General features: G+C 41.4%; 1 protein-coding gene across 1 annotated transcript in view; it reads left to right on the top strand.

Annotated features, from left to right (window-relative positions):
- The first annotated feature begins 3,131 nt into the window (after positions 1 to 3,131).
- epb41l2 (erythrocyte membrane protein band 4.1 like 2) overlaps positions 3,132 to 19,731 on the top strand; it is an 86,212-nt gene continuing 69,612 nt past the window's right edge. Inside the window, exon 1 of the mRNA XM_036975738.1 lies at positions 3,132 to 3,291. The gene's annotated coding sequence lies outside the window, so the exon portion shown is untranslated. The remainder of the gene's footprint in view (positions 3,292 to 19,731) is intronic.

The following is a 19,731-nucleotide window of genomic DNA, read 5'->3' as shown; positions in this document are numbered from 1 at the left end:
GGACCATGATAGTCCATTGGAACATGGAACATGAAACTCTTGACCCGCTCCACTACAGCCCCGTCAATGTTAATGGGGGCCTGTTCGGCCTGCCTTTTCCTGGAGTCCACGATCAGCTCCTTTGTCTTGCTCACATTGAGGGAGAGGTTGTTGTCCTGGCACCACACTGCCAGTTCTCTGACATCCTCCCATAGGCCGTCTCATTGTTGTCGGTGATCAGGCCTACCACTGTTGTGTTGTCAGCAAACTTAATGTTGGTGTTGGAGTTGTGTTTGGCCACGCAGTCGTGGGTCAACATGCAATGTATCAAGAACTGCATATTTGGCTATTTTTCTTTGCATTTGTGCTTTATTAATCCTATTTGAAATTGACCTTTCAAAACCTTTTGACCAAAATAATTTGCTCTTTAAAATGTGATTCCTCAGTCTATTTTATGTGTTATTTGGTTGGCTGAAATTAAGATGTTGGTTTCATCATGGTTTGATGTTTCTGATGTTGGCTTTTTGACATGACCCTATCACAGGAGTGTTGTGAGGGACCCTTTAGACCTCTGTAACACAGTCCTATTATGAGTTACAACTAGAGGTCGACCGAATAATCAGCATGGCCGATTAATTAGGTCCGATTTTCAAGTTTTCATTACAATCGGTAAATCTGCCTTTTTGGATGCTGATTACATTGAAATCCAGGAGTAGACTGCATGGCAGGCTGACCACCTTTACATGAGTGCAGCATCAAAAGGACCTTGTGGATGCAAGGAGCCAAGGTAAGCTGCTAGCTAGCATTAAACTTGTCTTATAAAAAACCATCAATCTTCACAATCACTAGTTAACTACACATGGTTGATGATATTACTAAGTTAACTATCTTGTTCTGCATTGCATATAATCAATGCGGTGTCTGTTAATTTATCATCGAATCACAGCCTACTTCAACTTCTCCAAGCGGGTGATGATTTAACAAAAGCGCATTTCAAGCCTATCAACTCCCGAGATTAGGCTGGCAATACTAAAGTGCCTATAAGAACATCCATTAGTCAAAGGTATACGAAATACAAATGGTATGGAGAGAAATAGTCCTATAATTCCTATAATAACTACAACCTAAAACTTCTTGACTGGGAATATTGAAGACTCATGTTAAAAGGAAACACCATCAATCAACCGATATGTTCTCATGTTCTGAGCAAAGAACTTAAACGTTAGCTTTTTTACATGGCACATATTGCACTTTAACTTTTCTCCAACACTTTGTTTTTGCATTATTTAAACCAAATTGAACATGTTTCATTATTTATTTGAGACTAAATTGATTTTATCATATTACATTAAAATAAGTGTTCATTGTTCATTCAATATTGTTGTAATTGTCATTATTACAAATATGTAAAAACTGTCCGATTTAATCGGTATCGGCTTTTTTGGGTCCTCCAATAATCGGTATCGGTGTTGAAAAATTCTTTATTAGCATTTTGCATCATCATGATGATGTGGCCAGTGACACTTTGCTTCTCGAAAGTACAATATCTTGAAAAGTTGACTGCTGATATGCAAAATATTTTGGGACTGTATCAACTGTAGGCTAATGCATTTTTTTAGCAGAGTGGTTTTCCTTTTAATGTTCCCTGTGCAGTAAATATAAGTAGTCTAGTATAATCACTAGACTATATATACGCACACCATATACATGCTCACACGCACTACATTGACACTCGCACACATACTGACACCACACACACACTTTTACTCTCATATACTGCTGCTACTCTGTTGTCTTGTGTATTTTATTCCTTGTGTTACCATTGTCTTTTTCTACTCTGGTCGTGGGGGAAAAGCTTATAAACAAGCATTTCACTGTAAAGTCTACATCGGTTGTATTTGGCGCATGTGACCAATACAATTTGATTTGCTCACGTCTAGATCAAGGTTATAAACAAAGACAAGGCCATCAGCCCATTGATTCATTACACTACAAACATTTAAAAGGTAATCGATGCATTAATAAAGCACACTCAACCTCCTAAACATAAAATGGTATATTGATCCCCAGTGCCCACAACAGAATATCTGCTATGTAATGGATATTTGATGGCAAGTGAAATTGCTAATGGTTGTTGTGCGTGCTGCTGCACTACCCTGCAGCAAGGTGGTCCAGTCTTTTATTTGTTTTGCCAAGTAAAGCTGTTGATATGTCATCTGATGCTGCGGTTGTTGAACACACGACACTGTTCTTTGATACAAATTCACTCCATTTAAAAAAAAATGTTTAGTCTGTCCAGGTCAAAATGATATGGTGTTGTCTCTGCTTCACATTAATTTCTAAAAGGAATTGAAAGGCAACATGTCAACCAAATATCATGGGATCATTACAATATTACACTGAGTGTACCAAACATTAGGAACACCTTCCTTATATTGAGTAGTACTGCCTTTTGCCCTCAGAACAGCCTCAATTTGTCAGGTCATGGACTCTACAAGGTGTCAAGCGTTCCACAGGGACGGCGGTCGATATTGATGCCAATGCTTCCCATAGTTGTGTCAAGTTGGCTGGATGTTCTTTGGGTGGCGGAGCCTTCTTTTAGGAAACTGTTGAGTGCGAAAAACTCAGCAGTGTTGCAATTCTTGACACACTCAAACTGGTGCGCCTGGCACTTATCGTCTATACCCCGTTCAAATGGACTTCAATATTTTGTTTTGCCCATTCACCCTCTGAATGGCACACATACACAAACCATGTCTCAAGGCTTAAAAATCCTTCTTTAACCCGTCTCCCCTCCCCCCCCCCCCCGCATCTACACTGTTTGAAGTGAATTTAACAGGTGACATCAATAAGGGATCATAGCTTTTACCTGGATTCACATGTTCAGTCTATGACTATGTAATGGAAAGAGCAGGTGTTCATAATGTTTCTTGCAATCAGTAAAATGTAAAAACATTGCAATTACAATACATTTTCAGTAGTGGGAGCCACTTCCACGCCAAACTCTTCATACACTTGCAAATTGTAGACCGCCAATAGAAAAACGACTACATTTACAGACTGGTAGCGGAACCAATCACAATGCATTCCAGGAAACTTGTAAAATGACTAAGCCAATGATATGAAGCACCTGTTTTTTTTTTTTTTTTTACGAGGCGGGGCTAGTGTGATCGACTGAGTTGCCTTTTCTCCCAGACAGATTTTAATTTTTGGTCTGGGAATTTCAATTTTAGAATTTGGGAGGTTGACCAGAGCATATTTTTATGAGGCCACGTTCTGAAAGTGTTTCTTATCTCATCTGAACTGCATCAGGTAAGTTGATTAGCCATGGTGCAACCTAATTGGTAGTCAGTGATAAAAGTGAGGTAAACATGAGTACTTATAAAACGTGAACATTTGTATATAAAAAAAAAGGTTTTTCACTTAGTAGGCTAGCAAGCCAGGCAGCTAAATTAATTTTCCTTGGTCAGTTTTGGAGCATCTCCATCTGTTCCTTGACCACGTTTTTTAAGAGGTAATGGGCATGGCATGTTTGTGTTCTACACTTATCGTTATCTATGACTGGTTCTCAATTGGGATCCAACCTTTTACTACATGACAGCTGGCTTGCCCGAAAAATCTGACTCTTTGTGAAACATGAATGCCTTATATAAGCAAGTTGTAGCTAGTTAATCCTCAATCATTTTATATAACCATGGTCTACATGGTTACCTTCTGTTGGAACCTCTTCTTATACCTCAGAGGTTCAGAGGCTTCTTCTTATACCTCAGAGGAACTCCTTTGAGTTGGCTAGAAGCTCATGCAAGTTTGTCTAGCTAACGATAGTTATCGACATCATTATGCATTTCAGGATGTGCCCAACTACTGTTTACTTGGGTAAATAATACTATAGCTCGCAGACAACACTAACAGATACTGCACTGGTTACGTCTAGGATTTATGAGATGGCTAGCTACGCGATTGAGAAGTGTTGCTAGTAACGTTACCTGCATTCGTAAAAAGTTGACATTGACATAGGCTTACCGTAATGAATAAACACGTTAGTTACGTATCGGTTGGCTTTCTTTGCTGTAACTCAAATCCTTTGATAATGCTTTCAAATGGAATCACGCCTGCAGACATTACACGTGCAGTTACCGCCAGTGTATGTTTTGATTTCACGCGCAAAACAGACCGCTAGCTAGCTGATTGATACACGCTAACTTTAGCTAGCGACACTTTGCTTTTAAATGGACTTATCTGGCACAATCTTGCTAAAGTTGTGGGTGTAGGATGCTTGGCCACTTAAATCAAGCACGTCATTACAATGAATGAATGTGATGGTTTTGTAACGTAAGATCATAAATCTGGAACGTGGTCTGAGCATTTCGTATTCTTTACGTAAATCCGAGACACATTTAGTAAGAATACGTATGTTACGTTTCACATGGTATGTATTCGTGTGGATGTCCGTCATACATTTCGCATGATATATTACGAATTTGCTACGCGTATATTACGTAATATAGTACGAATTACAATTGGTTGTGGCTAACGTCAGCTTGCTCCAGGACAGCGTTCACCAAACACCGTCAGCCCCCCCCCCCCCCCGTAACAATACACATCTGATTAAAATTATCAAAGTTTGACGATTATTTGAATCAAATGTGTAGTGCTAGGGCAAAAACCAAAACATGCACCCATTGGAGTGCCGAGGACAGAGTTTGGGATACTATGGTTAAGGTTTTGATGTATGTTAGGGCAGGGTGTCAAACAACCAGGTGAGGGGAGCCCTCTGCTGAATGAGTTTGACATGTGGGGATGGGTCAGCTAACATACTAAGTAGCTAAAAAGTAGTGAGTAGTTGCTAAAATTGTCCGTGATGCGATTCGAACACGCAAACTTTGGGTTGCTTGGTGTTCCCGATAGAAGACCACCCATTAACCCCGACCAACCACCCCCCTTTTTGCCTTAAGTAACCTTTCTTGTGTAACCATACCAAATGTAAGATATCATACTAATTTGAGTGTCCTGGATTTACATTTCCTATGTTACATCTATTCTGAGACCAGTCTGCAAAGCTCTTCTCTCTCTGTGTAGCATCTGTGTGATACTTCCAACCAAATCCATGTAGACTAATGACAGATGGCTTGCCTTGAGCTCAAGGACACGCCTCACTTGTAGACACCCAAATGGCAGGACAGGCTGCATTGGAAGAAAGCCAAGTGTAATTAAAACCTCACCCAAACCGTAACTATAGACATTTCACAGCTTTTTCAGCAGGAGCGGAAGTGAACCCTGGAACCCCAAAAAACTTCTGGTGCATTTGTAAACAACAGCTGTTCTGTTGTGGCTGTAAACCACTAGCTAACTTAGTCTAGCTAATATGAAGTTGGCTAGCTGGTGATATTTAATTCACTGGCTATACAGTATGTTAAGTTAGCTAGCTGCCTAACATTACGTTAGCAGCTCATTTGAGTTAGCTTGCACAAACTTACTGTAGCATGCTACCTAGCTAATAATATATATTTTTTTATCATAACAAATATATTTACTGACTTGAATAGGTTCTCCCCCTGCCTCCATTTTCAGGGTCCTTGGAAAACAAAATAATTAGCTATCTTTCTGATGGATCCCGAGTGGCGCAGCGGTCTAAAGCACTGCATTTCAGTGCAAGAGGTGTCACTGCAGTCCCAGGTTCGAATCCAGGCTGCATTACATCTGGACATGATTGAGAGTCCCAAAGAGCGGTGCACAATTGGCCCAGCATCGTAATGATATACAGTACTAGTCAAAAGTTTGGACACACACTCATTCCAGGGTTTTTTATTTATTTAGACTATTTTCTACATTAGAGAATAGTAGTGGAGACATCAATACTATGAAGTAACACATGGAATCATGTAGTAACCAAAAATGTAGTAACCAAAAATGTGTTAAACAAATCAAAATATTCTCTCAACCAACTTCATGAGGTAGTCACCTGGAAAGCATTTCAATTAACAGGTGTGCCTTGTTAAAAGTTCATTTGTGGAATTTCTTTCCTTAATGCATTTGAGCCAATCAGTTGTGTTGTGACAAGGTAGGGGTGGTATACAGAAGATGGATAGATTTGGTAAAATACCAAGTCCATATAATGGCAAGAACAGCTCAAATAAGCAAAGAGAAACGACAGTCCATTACTTTAAGACGTGAAGGTCAGTCCTTCCGGAACATTTCAAGAACTTTGAAAGTTTTACAAGTGCAGTCGCAAAATTCATCAAACGCTATGATGAAAGGAAGGACCGCCACAGGAAAGGAAGAGGATAAATTCATTAGAATAACTGCACCTCAGATTACAGACTAAATAAATGCTTCAGAGTTCAAGTAACAGACACATCTCAATGTTAACTGTTCAGAGGAGACCGTGTGAATCAGGCCTTAAAACCTGTTACGGCTAGGCGTGCCGCTCGACAACATCCGGTAAAATTGCAGAGCGCGAGATTCAAACTACAGTATTGTAAATATTTAACTTTCATAAATATGGTAATACATCAAAATAAAGCTTAACATCTTGTTAATCCAGACGCTGTGTCAGATTTCAAAAAGGCTTTACGGCGAAAGCTTACCATGCAATTATCTGAGGACAGTGCCCTGCTTGCAAATGCATGACGAATCATTTCTCAACCAGGCAGTTGCGACACAAAAGTCAGAAATAGCGATATGCCTTACCTTTAAAGATCTTCTGTTGGCACTCCAAAAGGTCCCAGTTACATTACAAATGGCCCTTTTGTTCGATAAAGTCCTTTATATCCATAAAAACTCAGTTTAGCTGGCGCACTTCAGTCAATAATCCACCAGTTTCCCTCCATCAAAATGCATACAAAATGAATCCCAAACGTTACCAATAAAATTATCCAAACAAGTCAAACAATGTTTATAATCAAACCTTAAGTACCCTAATACGTAAATAAACTATAACATTTAAGACAGAGAATCATTATTGTCTTTACCGGAGATAAACGAAAAGAATGCGCTCTCGTCCATGTGCATGAAAACACTACAGCTAAAATGGGAGTCACTTAGAAAAACTACAATTTCTACCTCATTTTTGCAAAAACCAGCCTTAAACTCTCTCTAAAGACTGACGTCTAGTGGAAGCCCTAAGAACTGCAATCGGGGAGGATTTCGCCTTATAATAAAAGTGACATGGGGGGGGGGGGGGGGGGTTTGCCTGTCATTTCAGTTTTGTTATACTCACAGACATGATTTTAACAGTTTAAGAAACCAATTATATGCATATCCTAGCTTCTGGGCCTGAGTAACAGGCAGTTTACTTTGTGAACTCTTTTCATCCGGATGTGAAAATACTGCCCCATAGCCCAAAGAGGTTTTAATAGTCAAATTGCTGCAAAGAAACCACTACTAAAGGACACCAATAAGAAGAGACTTGCTTGGGCCAAGAAACACGAGCAATGGACGGAGATTAGACCGGTGGAAATCTGTCCTTTGGTCTGATGAGTCCAAATTGTAGATTTTTGGTTCCAACCACGGTGTCTTTGTGAGACGCAGAGTGGGTGAACAGATGATCTCTGCATGTGTGGTTCCCACTGTGACGCATGGAGGTGTGATGATGTGGGGGTTCTTTGCTGGTGACACTGTCTGATTTATTTAGAATTCAAGGCACACTTAACCAGCATGGCTACTACAGCATTCCCATCTGGTTTGCACTTAGTCCCGCTATTATTTGTTTTTCAACAGGGCCATGACCCAACTAGAGGTCGACCGATTAATCGGAATGGCCGATTTTAATTAGGGCCGATTTAATTAGGGCCGATTTCAAGTTTTCATAACAATCGGAAATCGGTATTTTTGGGTGCCGATTTGCCGCTCTTATTTCTATTTTTTTTTATATACCTTTATTTAACTAGGCAAGTCAGTTAAGAACACATTCTTATTTTCAATGACGGCCTAGGAACGGTGGGTTAACCTCCTCGTTCAGGGGCAGAACAACAGATTTTCACCTTGTCAGCTCGGGGGATCCAATCTTGCAACCTTACAGTGAACAAGTCCAACGCAATAACGACCTGCCCCTCTCTCGTTGCACTCCACAAGGAGACTGCCTGTTACGCGAATGCAGTAAGCCAAGGTAAGTTGCTAGCTAGCGTTAAACTTATAAAAAACAATCAATCATAATCACTAGTTAACTACACATGGTTGATGATATTACTAGATATTATCTAGCGTGTCCTGCGTTGCATATAACCTGACTGAGCATACAAGTATCTGACTGAGCGGTGGTAGGCAGAAGCAGGCACGTAAACATTAATTCAAACAGCACTTTCGTGCGTTTTGACAGCAGCTCTTCGTTGTGCGTCAAGCATTGCACTGTTTATGACTTCAAGCCTATCAACTCCCGAGATGAGGCTGGTTTAACCGAAGTGAAATGGCTAGCTAGTTAGCGCGCGCTAATAGCGTTTCAAACGTCACTCGCTCTGAGCCTTCTAGTAGTTGTTCCCCTTGCTCTGCATGGGTAACGCTGCTTCGATGGTGGCTGTTGTCGTTGTGTTGCTGGTTCGAGCCCAGGGAGGAGCGAGGAGAGGGACGGAAGCTATGCTGTTACATTGGCAATACTAAAGTGCCTATAAGAACATCTAATAGTCAAAGGTTAATGAAATACAAATGATATAGAGAGAAATAGTCCTATAATTCCTATAATAACTACAACTTAAAACTTCTTACCTGGGAATATTGAAGACTCATGTTAAATGGAACCACCAGCTTTCATATGTTCTCATGTTCTGAGCAAAGAACTGAAACGTTAGCTTTCTTACATAGCACATATTGCACTTTTATTTTCTTCTCCAACACTTTTTGAACATGTTTCATTATTTACTTGAGGCTAAATGTATTTTATTGATGTATTATATTAAGTTCAAATAAGTGTTCATTCAGTATTGTTGTAATTGTCATTATTAAAAGAATAATAATAATAATCGCCCGATTTAATCGGTATCGGCCTTTTGGTCCTCCAATAATCGGTATCGGCGTTGAAAAATCATAATCGGTTGACCTCTAGACCCAACACACCTCCAGGCTGTGTAAGGGCTATTTGACCAAGAAGGTGAGTGATGGAGGGTTGCATCAGATGACCTGGCCTCTCAATCACCCGACCATAACCCAATTGAGATGGTTTGGAATGAGTCGGACCACAGAGTGAAGGAAAAGCAGCCAACCAGTGCTCAGCATATGTGGGAACTCCTTCAAGACTGTTGGAAAAGCATTCCTCATGAAGCTGGTTGGGAGAATGCCAAGAGTGTGCAACGCTAACATCAGGCAAAGGGTTGCTATTTTGAAGTATCTCAAATATAACATATATGTTGACTTGTTTTAAAACATTTTGGGTTACTACATGACTCCATATGTTATTTCATAGTTTTGATGTCTTCAGTATTATTCTACATTATAGAAAATAGTAAAAATAAAGAAACCCATTGAATGAGTAGGTGTCCAAACTTTTGACTGGTACTGTACATCTGAGGTATTTATCATCAACCATTCATTACTAAGTAATGCTTCATTACTCATCAATAGTTCTGCCTGCAAATCACTTGCAAGTTCACTTGTTGAGAGGATGAAAGTGAATACAGTGCCTCATTATGGCTTGTCAGATGTCCTAATGAGACATTTGGGGGGGTTGATTATCTCCTAATTAGACAGTGGCTAGCATGACAGTACATGGAACAGTGAGTTATTGTGTGAAACTGCATGATGGTGCCCTGTCACAGAGTTCAGTAGATTTGCTCGTTACTTGAGTTTTTGCAGCTTGGTAAATGACTGTCCAAAATGTTTTGCATTAGCCTATTGGTAGAAGGGTAATATATTTTACTAGAAGTTCAAGAGCTATGGTACTCTTATTGATGTTAAACCTTTCGATGGGAAATTACAGTGCAACCCATCCTGGGGTTTGTTTCTGATACTTTTGGGCCATGCCTGATAAAATGTAGGGGTAGGACTTCTCAAGCAGGCTATCTGGTGCTGTGCTTGTTGAGCACTGCAGTGCTATTATATACCCCCTGGCCTATTCTTATGCAGCCTTGAGATTCCTTTCTTGGACACGTCTCTGAGCACATGCAGCACTACGTTTGTGGTTCATGGAAAGTTGAACTGGAATCACGCTGTAACGGATTTTGCCTAGACTTTGGTTTAGGGTTAATCCATGGTTCATGTTCCATTAGCTTCAGTGGTTGAGGAGACTGAAGGCGAATTATCTGGTTGAGAAACATCTCTGGTGTATGGGAGGACGAGTGGGAAAAGCTGCAGCATAGGGTACTCATTAACCTACTTCAGGCAACCGCTCATGTTATCTCTTTAGTGTAACAACAAGATAGTATGAGGTCAGGTGACACATGTCCCCTTTCCTTGGTTCAGTACCTAAGGATGCCTAAACACTTGTCTCCTCTTATCTAGTTTCCATGGTGGTTGGACTCAATCTAAGCTAAATGTAGCATTCAGCTTGGCTCTGTGTACTCAAAAGAACCCTGTTGAAAAGGTTTCAACTTGACTTTCTCATTATATATATAAAAAAGTATATATAAACTGCTGTAAATTGGCACCACTGACAGCTGTTAGAACAACTGATATGCCAATTCTTAATTGTTGCAAAAGAGGAAGAAATGCCAGCGCTCTGAAATGTCAACCTTGTTCTGTCGCTACAGGTAAGTACCTCAGATTGTGATTGGACAAAGGTGAGGTGGGGATTTATTCCTGTTTGAACATTTTTGCAACAGACCCCTCTCCATGACGCTCAGTCTCCAAATTCTGGGTGTGCACTGTGAGAGTGATTGCTTAACCATTCGGAAGGGTTATGGGAACATCCCGCTTTTAGAGTCCTGTGTTCCTGACATCCTGCCATGGCCACTGTTTTTCCACAGGGATTGTCACAATGGTTTAGGCTTCTATGGAATGGCTCAACAAATAAAAGTTACACGCCTCTGGAACAAAAACTCTGTTGCTTCTCAGACAGTTTCATATCAAGCATTTTTCAAAGATTACCTTTACAATCCAACACAAGGCTTTTGATTCAGTTGACTTCAAAGCTCTACACAATTCTCCCAACCAAAATTGTTTGCAACAAGCTTCATTCATTGGTAGAGCTAAACAAAAGTAAACCGTGATCAGAAATGACTTGCTAAAGTAGTAAGCCACCATGTCTCTATATACAGTGCATTTGGAAAATATTCAGACCCCTTGACCTTTTTCCACATTTTATTAATTTAGTCTTCTAAAATTAATTAAATAGCCTTTTCCGCTCATTAATCTACGCACAATACCCCATAATGACAAAGCAAAAACAGGTTTTTAAATGTTTTTGTCAACAAAAAAATACTAATGAAATAGCTTATTTACATAAGTATTCAGACCCTTTGCTATGAGACTCAAAATTGAGCTTTGGTGATTCCTGTTTCCATTGATCATCCTTGAGATGTTTCTACAACTTGGAGTCCACCTGTGGTAAATTCAATTGATTTGACATGATTTGGAAAAGCACACACCTGTCTATGTAAGGGCCCACAGTTGACAGTGTGTGTCAGAGCAAAAACCAAGCCATGAGGTCGAAGGAATTGTCCGTAGTGCTCCAAGACAGGATTGTGTCGAGGCACAGATCAGGGGATAGGTACTCAAGAAATGTCTGCAGCATTAAAGGCCTCCATCATTCTAATATGGAGGAAGTTTGGAACCAACAAGACTCTTCCTACAGCTGGCCGCCCGGCCAAACTGGGCTGTCGGTGGAGAAGGTCCCTGGTCAGAGAGATGACCAAGAACTTGATGGTCACTGACAGAGCTCCAGAGTTCCTCTGTGGAGATGGGAGAATCTTCTTGAAGGACAACCGTCTCTGTAGCACTCCACCAATCAGGCCTTTATGGTAGAGTGGCCAGACAGAAGCCACTCCTCAGTTAAAGGTAATGACAGCCCACGTGGAGTTTGCCAACAGGCACCTAAAGACTCTGACCATAAGAAACAAGATTCTCTGGTCTGATGAAACCAAGATTGAACTCTTTGGCCTGAATGCCAAGCGTCACGTCTGGAGGAAACCTGGCACCATCCCTATGGTGAAGCATCGTGGTGGCAGCAGCATGCTGTGGGATGTTTTCAGCGGCAGGGACTTAGGAGACTAGTCAGGATCGAGGGAAAGCTGCCGGAGCAAAGTACAGAAAGACCCTTGATGAAAACCCAGAGCGATCAGGACCTCAGACTGGGGCGACAGTTCCCCTTCCAAACAGGACAACGACCCTAAGTATACAGCTAAGACAACACAGGAGTGTCTTCGGGACAAGTCTCTGAATGAGCGGCCCAGACTTGAACCCGATCTAACATCTCTGGAGAGACCTGAAAATAGCTGTACAAGGACGTTCCCCATCCAACCTGACAGAGCTTGAGAGGATCTGCAGAGAAGAATGGGAGTACGAAGATGCAGCTATTGATTGCCTACAGATTCTTACTCAGTTTGCTTGGTGGCTGACCTGCCTAAACTGTGTCCCTCCCCTCTCTCTCTGTCCTTCGGTAGCTTGCTATGAAAGAGAGTTTGTTCTCCGAATTATGGCAACTAATGTCTCCATTACAAAAATACTGAATCTTAGGAATCGAATCCTAGCGGAATCAAATCTTGACACTCAGAAATGGGAGTTGACACCAGGAGTAAATATTTTGAGTTGATTCTCCACCTCTACATCACCGTCGTTAACACTTGGAAAAATTACAGAGAAGGGCAAGTGACCGCAGTATAGGAGTACTTTGAGAAGTTACAATGTACAAAAATATCTAAATTCAACATGCAACAATTTCAAAGACTTTACTGAGTTAGTTCATATAAGGAAATCAGTCAGTTGAAATATTCATTCGGCCCTAATCTATGGATTTCACATGACTGGGAATACAGATATGCGTCTGGTCACAGATACCATTTAAAAAAACAACAAATGGGCATGGATCAGAAAACCGTCCAGTATCTGGTGTGACCACCATTTGGTCTTATGCAGTGCGACGCATCTCCTTCACATAGAGTTGATCAGGCTGTTGATTGTGGCCTGCGGAATGTTGTCCCACTCCTCCTCGATGGCTGTGCCAAGTTGCTGGATATTGGCGGGAACTGGAACATGCTGTCTTGTACGTTGATGTAGATCATACTGTTTAATCAGATTCTTGATATGCCACACATTTCAGGAGGGTGGATTATCTTGGCAAAGAACATGCTCAGTAACAAGGATGTAAACAAATTTGTTTAAAAATTAGCGATAAGCTTTTTGTGCATATGGAACATTTCTGTGATCTTTGATTTAAGCTCATGAAACATGTTACCACCACTAAATGTATCGTGTTTTTTTATTTTTGGATGTCATTTTCATGGACAGCAACTACTCAACATTTCCCCAAACTATACTAGCCTCCCTCCACAGCAACGATCTGAACCTGAATGATACCTGGGCAGTGGTCACAGATAAGGCATCCTACTGCCTGAAGGCATACAAGGTGGTTCTGAAAGGAGTGATACCCAACAGGAGTGATGCCCTATGAAATTCCGTTTTTTTTCCCCGTTCAAATTATGAATCCGGTGTTTTACAATTAACACATTTTATCATCAAAGTGTCTAATGTGAATGAATAAAATGTTATAACATAACAGTACATTTGTAATGACGCAACACAACATTGCACAATTTGTTTTATCAAGGCAAGTGCTTCAATACTGAGTTCTACTAGGTGTTAAATTACAAATGAAAGAAAGTCATGCAAGAATCTAGGCAACAATGCAGCAACCTTCTCCTCTTTTTCCAGCTGGCTGAGGATGTTTGTGACTGCCTGGGGATGTTTGTGACTGCCTGGGATGGTGACTTTTCTGCCAACAAAAACTCTGTACAGATGAACATGCTCTGCATGGTACTTCACTGCATCAAACCAGCTACTCCATCTGGAGCTCACTGCTTCAGGAAGAGTCTTGGCCTGCACAAACTCCTTCATAATGAGGAAGCTCACCCATCTTCTCTTTCTGGCAGGCTTCTTGAAGAAGACAGATCTCATCCATGTCAAAAGTGATGAAACAGAAGTGAACTCAGCAAAAAATGAAACATCCTCACTGTCAACTTTATTTTCAGCAAAATTAATGTGTAAATATTTGTATGAACATAAGATTCAACAACTGAAACAAACTGAACAAGTTCCACAGACATGTGACTAACAGAAATGGAATTATGTGTCCCTGAACAAAAAGGGGGTCAAAATCAAAAGTAACAGTCAGTATCTGGTGTGGCCACCAGCTGCGTTTAGTTACTGCAGTGCATCTCCTCATGCACTGTACCAGATTTGCCAGTTCTTGCTGTGAGATGTTACCCCACTCTTCCACCAAGGCACCTGCGAGTTCCCGGACATTTCTGGGGGGAATGGCCTTAGCCCTCACCCTCCGATCCAACAGGTCCCAGACGTGCTCAATGGGATTGAGATCCGGGCTCTTCGCTGGCCATGGCAGAACACTGACATTCCTGCCTTGCAGGAAATCACGCACAGAACGAGCAGTATGGCTGGTGGCATTGTCATGCTGGAGGGTCTTGTCAGGAGGAGCCTGCAGGAAGGGTACCACATGAGGGAGGAGGATGTCTTCCCTGTAACGCACAGCGTTACTCATTCCTTCGACGATAAACGCGAAGCTGACCATCGCCCCTGGTGAGACACAACCGCGTCAGAGAAGAGCACCTTTTGCCAGTCCTGTCTGGTCCATAGGCGACGTTGTTGCCGGTGATGTCTGGTGATGTCTGCCTTACAACAGGCCTACAAGCCCTCAGTCCAGCCTCTCTCAGTCTATTGCGGACAGTCTGAGCATTGATGGAGGGATTGTGCGTTCCTGGTGTAACTCGGGCAGTTGTTGTTGCCATCCTGTACCTGTCCCGCCGGTGTGATGTTCGGATGTACTGATCCTGTGCAGGTGTTGTTACACGTGGTCTGCCACTGCGAGGACAATCAGCTGGCCGTCCTGTCTCCCTGTAGCGCTGTCTTAGGAGTCTGAGTACTTAATTGCCTACCGTCTGTAAACCGTTTGTCTTAATGACCGTTCCACAGGTGCATGTTCATTAATGGTTTATGGTTCATTGAACAATTATGGGAAACAGTGTTTAAACCCTTTACAATGAAGATCTGTGTAGGTATTTGGATTTTGTCACGAACGGGCTCGAAGTTCGTAACAAAAAGGGAGACAACGTGGAGTTAAGGAATAACAAAATATTTATTAACTGAAGTAAACTAAATGCAATTAACAATTGTGTGTGTGTGTAGTCAACAATCACCAGTGTGACTGGTTGCGTGCATAAATGTGATAATGAGGGGTGTTGAAAGGTGACAAAGCAAACAAATAAAACGACCACAAAAATGTCAGTGTGTCTACATGGAGAGAGTCTCCTCAATGAATGGGTAAGAGGTGTATTTATCCCGGGACACAACCGGGCCCAGGTGTGTCCCATGTCGCTGATGACCCTCCCAGCTTCGCTTACCAACATCCTATTTACAGAAAACAAGAGCAAACATAAAGAATACGGCAGACCGAGTGGGAGGGTCGTCACAATTTTTATGAATTACCTTTGAAAGACAGGGTCCAGAAAAGGGGGCGTTTTCTTTTTTATTTGTAGTGCTGCCTGATCTCACCCACCAGATTGATGGCATGGCAGAGACGGGTTACATGGACACTGTTGGGCATCACTCCTTTCAGAACCACCTTGTATGCCTTCAGGCAGTAGGATGCCTTATCTGTGATCACTGCCCAGGTATCATTCAGGTTCAGATCGTTGTAGTGGAGGGAGGCTAGTATAGTTTGGGAAAACGTTGAGTAGTTGCTGTCCATGAAAATGACATCCACCAGAAAGTACTGATTTTCAACACCTGCAATGAAAGATACTGGAAAACTTTAATGATGTTTTAACCTAAAATAATATTGTTACAAAATAAGTGTTATTTAAATTTCAAGTGTAAACAATATAGAAACAGCGATAGTTAGCTAGATGGAGAGGCAGACAGCTGCTGCTGACATTATGTATCACTATATTTCACCACGATAGCTCATCTTTTGGAATATCACAATTTGCATGCGGACAATTCACATTGCAGAATGTTGCAATGGTATATTAATAGGCTGTTAACTCACCATTGACAACGTTTAGAGCGCCTCAATCCTTTGCACCTGTCTCGCCAACAACCACTGCAAACTTCTTCCCACGGATCTTCTGTAGAACGGCAATCATATGTTGGTCGAACACACGGGACAGGTGAGTTTGACGGATGTCAGACTCGGCGCGCACACAGCCAATAAATCCTGAATTTTTTTTTGTCTTCAATCTTCTGATGCGCTTGCACTAGTAATGGTTGTTTGAAGAGGCATGCTCTGGCTAACACTGCTTTTCCTTGTTCCCCCTCTCAAAACACCCCAATCGAAAACATAATTATTTCTCTATGCCTACCCGTCTGTAATTTTACAATTCTGAATTAATTTGTTATTACAATAATTAGGCCTACTTTTAAAAAATTAAAAAATACAAATTCAGCCAAATTAGGGAAAATTCTTGCTTATTCCACGTTTTACAGTTGATTCCATTTTTATGACCAAATTTCGCTTTTCTGTCCGTGTTTCCCGCATTGCGGAAATCATAGGGCCCTACCATAGGGGATCTTTCAATGTTCTGTCTAGAAGCACAAGGATCTGTTTGATGTGCTACATAAAATAGGTAAACATATTAGTTTAGTGAAATTACACAACTAGTGAAGTCAGAGGCACGGATGTTCTTCACCCCCTGTACTCTTTTGAAGCCCCCCTCTGTACATATGCTACAGGCAGTGTTCCCTTTTTCGGTCACCAAGCAAATTTCACGTCTGCTGAGCGCAAACTTGAACTTTGAAAATTCTGTGCAACTTCCCGCGCTCGTTTACTGTGAACATGGATGCTGTACATGTTTTTAGTTTGTTTTAAGTGGTCAAGTAGGCTACTGTGGCTATTTAAAAAAAATCCTAATGTACCAAATAATATGCATCATTATTCCCATACCATTTATTACAGAGAATTAGACCAGATATGCTACCCTCTGCCTATTGGCTACTTAGCTTATTCAAGCCTGTCTCAAAATACAATACTGCCTCGAAGACAACAAAAACATTTTGTGCTCTTGTACGTTCTGCCTAAAACAAAATCTCTTGCATAGTTAATTTTGTATACGAAGTCTTGTATAGTACGTTTTTTGTTTCGGTATGTTTCGCAATTCCCTCAGTTGATAGTGCTAACTAATGGGGAAAACGCTAGAAAATTGAGTGAATTCCAATCTCGTGCTTCTCTGTGCGGAAGTCCCAAGGAGCTGCACGCCCGCGTGCAACTAAGAGGGAACATTGGCTACAGGTATCTCTAGCTTTGCTTGCTTTTCTGCTGTTCTAGCCTAAATATCAGTGTCTCTTGCAGGATGGTGGAGCAGTGATAAAACCCCAAGCTGTATAAACAAGATGTTTAGGCAGTGCAGCCCCACATTTCTGGTTACTGGGGCAGCAGGACTGGAAAATCAAGAATGCCCTGTGTCACTTCCCACTTTTCCATCAGGAAAATGTTTGCACCACTGATTTCCGCCTCTTTAGGGTGATGCCAGTGATAACCTCAAACCCTTGGTCCTTCCAAGGGTCCTCTCTGGCTGCCTGAAAAGTGCCTGACCCCATCGTGGAATACTAATTGGAGTCGTGTTCACAGCCCCTTGCTGTTTCCTCTAACACTACAAACTGAGGGATCCTCAAGGTCTTTAATCTACTATTAGGAGGTTGCTTAAGTAAACCGAGGAGGCTATACCCCCTAATCATCTCTTTTGGACAGCTCTCGTTCTCAGTCGCAGCTAAAGAGAAATAGAAGGAAGTGCTTGACTGCTCTCATTACCCAAGGGATTGAACTGAATAGATTTTTCTAAGGAGCTTAATTAAGCTGCTGACGGATTTTTGTTTGTGTAGTTTGGAGATGTGAGCTTGCATGTCAAAAGATAAAGCTTAGATTTTTATTCAAGGTAAACACAGCTTTGACTTCCCTTTAAATTAAGCCATTGTTGGCGCTGTTTTGAGCTGATCAAATAATCAACGTAAATCACACAGTAATGGAGGTTCTTTGTAAAATTCATAGTTCTTATTTCCATACCCTTTAGTGAGACAAAAAGGCCCTTGTTCATGCTGGAGAGGGTGAGATAAAGGGATGGGATTAGCAGAGGAGACAGAGGAAATGGCCTGAATGGGAAGGATGGAGTGTGTCACCACGTCAGACTTCCTGTTACCATTCTCTGCGGGTGCAAAGGTCACAGGGCTGTTTGGGGCCGCTTGCAGGAGGTGCAGACGGCTCCTTCTCTGGAAAATAAACATGGCCCCCAACTTTCACCATGTCAGAGCTGGCCTTGGCAGAACAGGCTGCTGCACTTCTGCTGTTCTCTCCGCTCACATGCAGTCACACACTTTATCTAACAAGTCTTACGCATGATTTTTATTTTTTACTACACTATATTCAAAAGATTAGCCAGCTGGCTAGGCTTGTTCTGGACCTGGGTTTGTCATAAGCATAATTGCCTCGTTAAATGTATAAAATACAAATTTGGGAAAACTTTGCCACAGATGAAAACAAGTATATTTGACTTCACCATCTATTGTTATTAGGGATGCACCGAGATTACATTTTTGGCCGATATTGATAACCAATATTTTACATTTTTGCGACCTTTTAAGCATTCTAGTACAGTTAAATACTTAAACACACACACACGGATGCAGCTGTCTAAGTCACTGCATCTCAGTGCAAGAGGCGTCACTACAGTCCCTGGTTTGAATCCAGGCTGTATCACATCCGGCCGTGATTGGAAGTCCCATAGGGCGGGGCACAATTTGGCCCAGCGTCGTCCGGGGTAGGCCGCCATTGTAAATAAGAATTTGTTCTTAACTGGCTTGCCTAGTTAAATAAAGGTGACACACACACCACACACATTTACGTATGTCCGCATTACCAGTAAAACATCATCAAAACCGCCTTCTTTCACTTGCTGTGCTGTTTCGTTGTTCAGTCTCAACCAGGATTTCATCATACATGTCAAGCAGTGAGGTTTCACCTCTCTGTCCGCAGCCTCTCTTCCTCGGTGCATACTGTCACTGTTCATTTACATCTTGTCCAGCTGTGTCTAATATTTTCACGTAAACCATGTTTCTTGTCTGTGTCGAAGTAGCAGTCCTTGTACATAGCATCGAGCATGGTGGCGACACAGTAGAGGCTCGGAGAGAATGCCACCGACTCGCTTGTTTACAGCCTCTAGTAGAGTAGTAGTACTCTAGTAAATCAAATCAAATTTTATTTGTCACATACACATGGTTAGCAGATGTTAATGCGAGTGTAGCGAAATGCTTGTGCTTCTAGTTCCGACAATGCAGTAATAACCAACAAGTAATCTAGCTAACAATTCCAAAACGACTACCTTATAGACACAAGTGTAAGGGGATAAAGAATATGTACATAAAGATATATGAATGAGTGATGGTACAGAGCGGCATAGGCAAGATACAGTAGATGGTATTGAGTGCAGTATATACATATGAGATGAGTATGTAAACAAAGTGGCATAGTTAAAGTGGCTAGTGATACATGTATTACATAAAGATGCAGTAGATGATATAGAGTACAGTATATACGTATACATATGAGATGAATAATGTAGGGTATGTAAACATTATATTAGGTAGCATTGTTTAAAGTGGCTAGTG

The sequence above is a fragment of the Oncorhynchus mykiss genome, chromosome 4, assembly GCF_013265735.2.
Source record: "Oncorhynchus mykiss isolate Arlee chromosome 4, USDA_OmykA_1.1, whole genome shotgun sequence".
NCBI classification, from domain to species: domain Eukaryota; kingdom Metazoa; phylum Chordata; class Actinopteri; order Salmoniformes; family Salmonidae; genus Oncorhynchus; species Oncorhynchus mykiss.
This window is presented reverse-complemented; position numbering and strand designations above follow the sequence as displayed.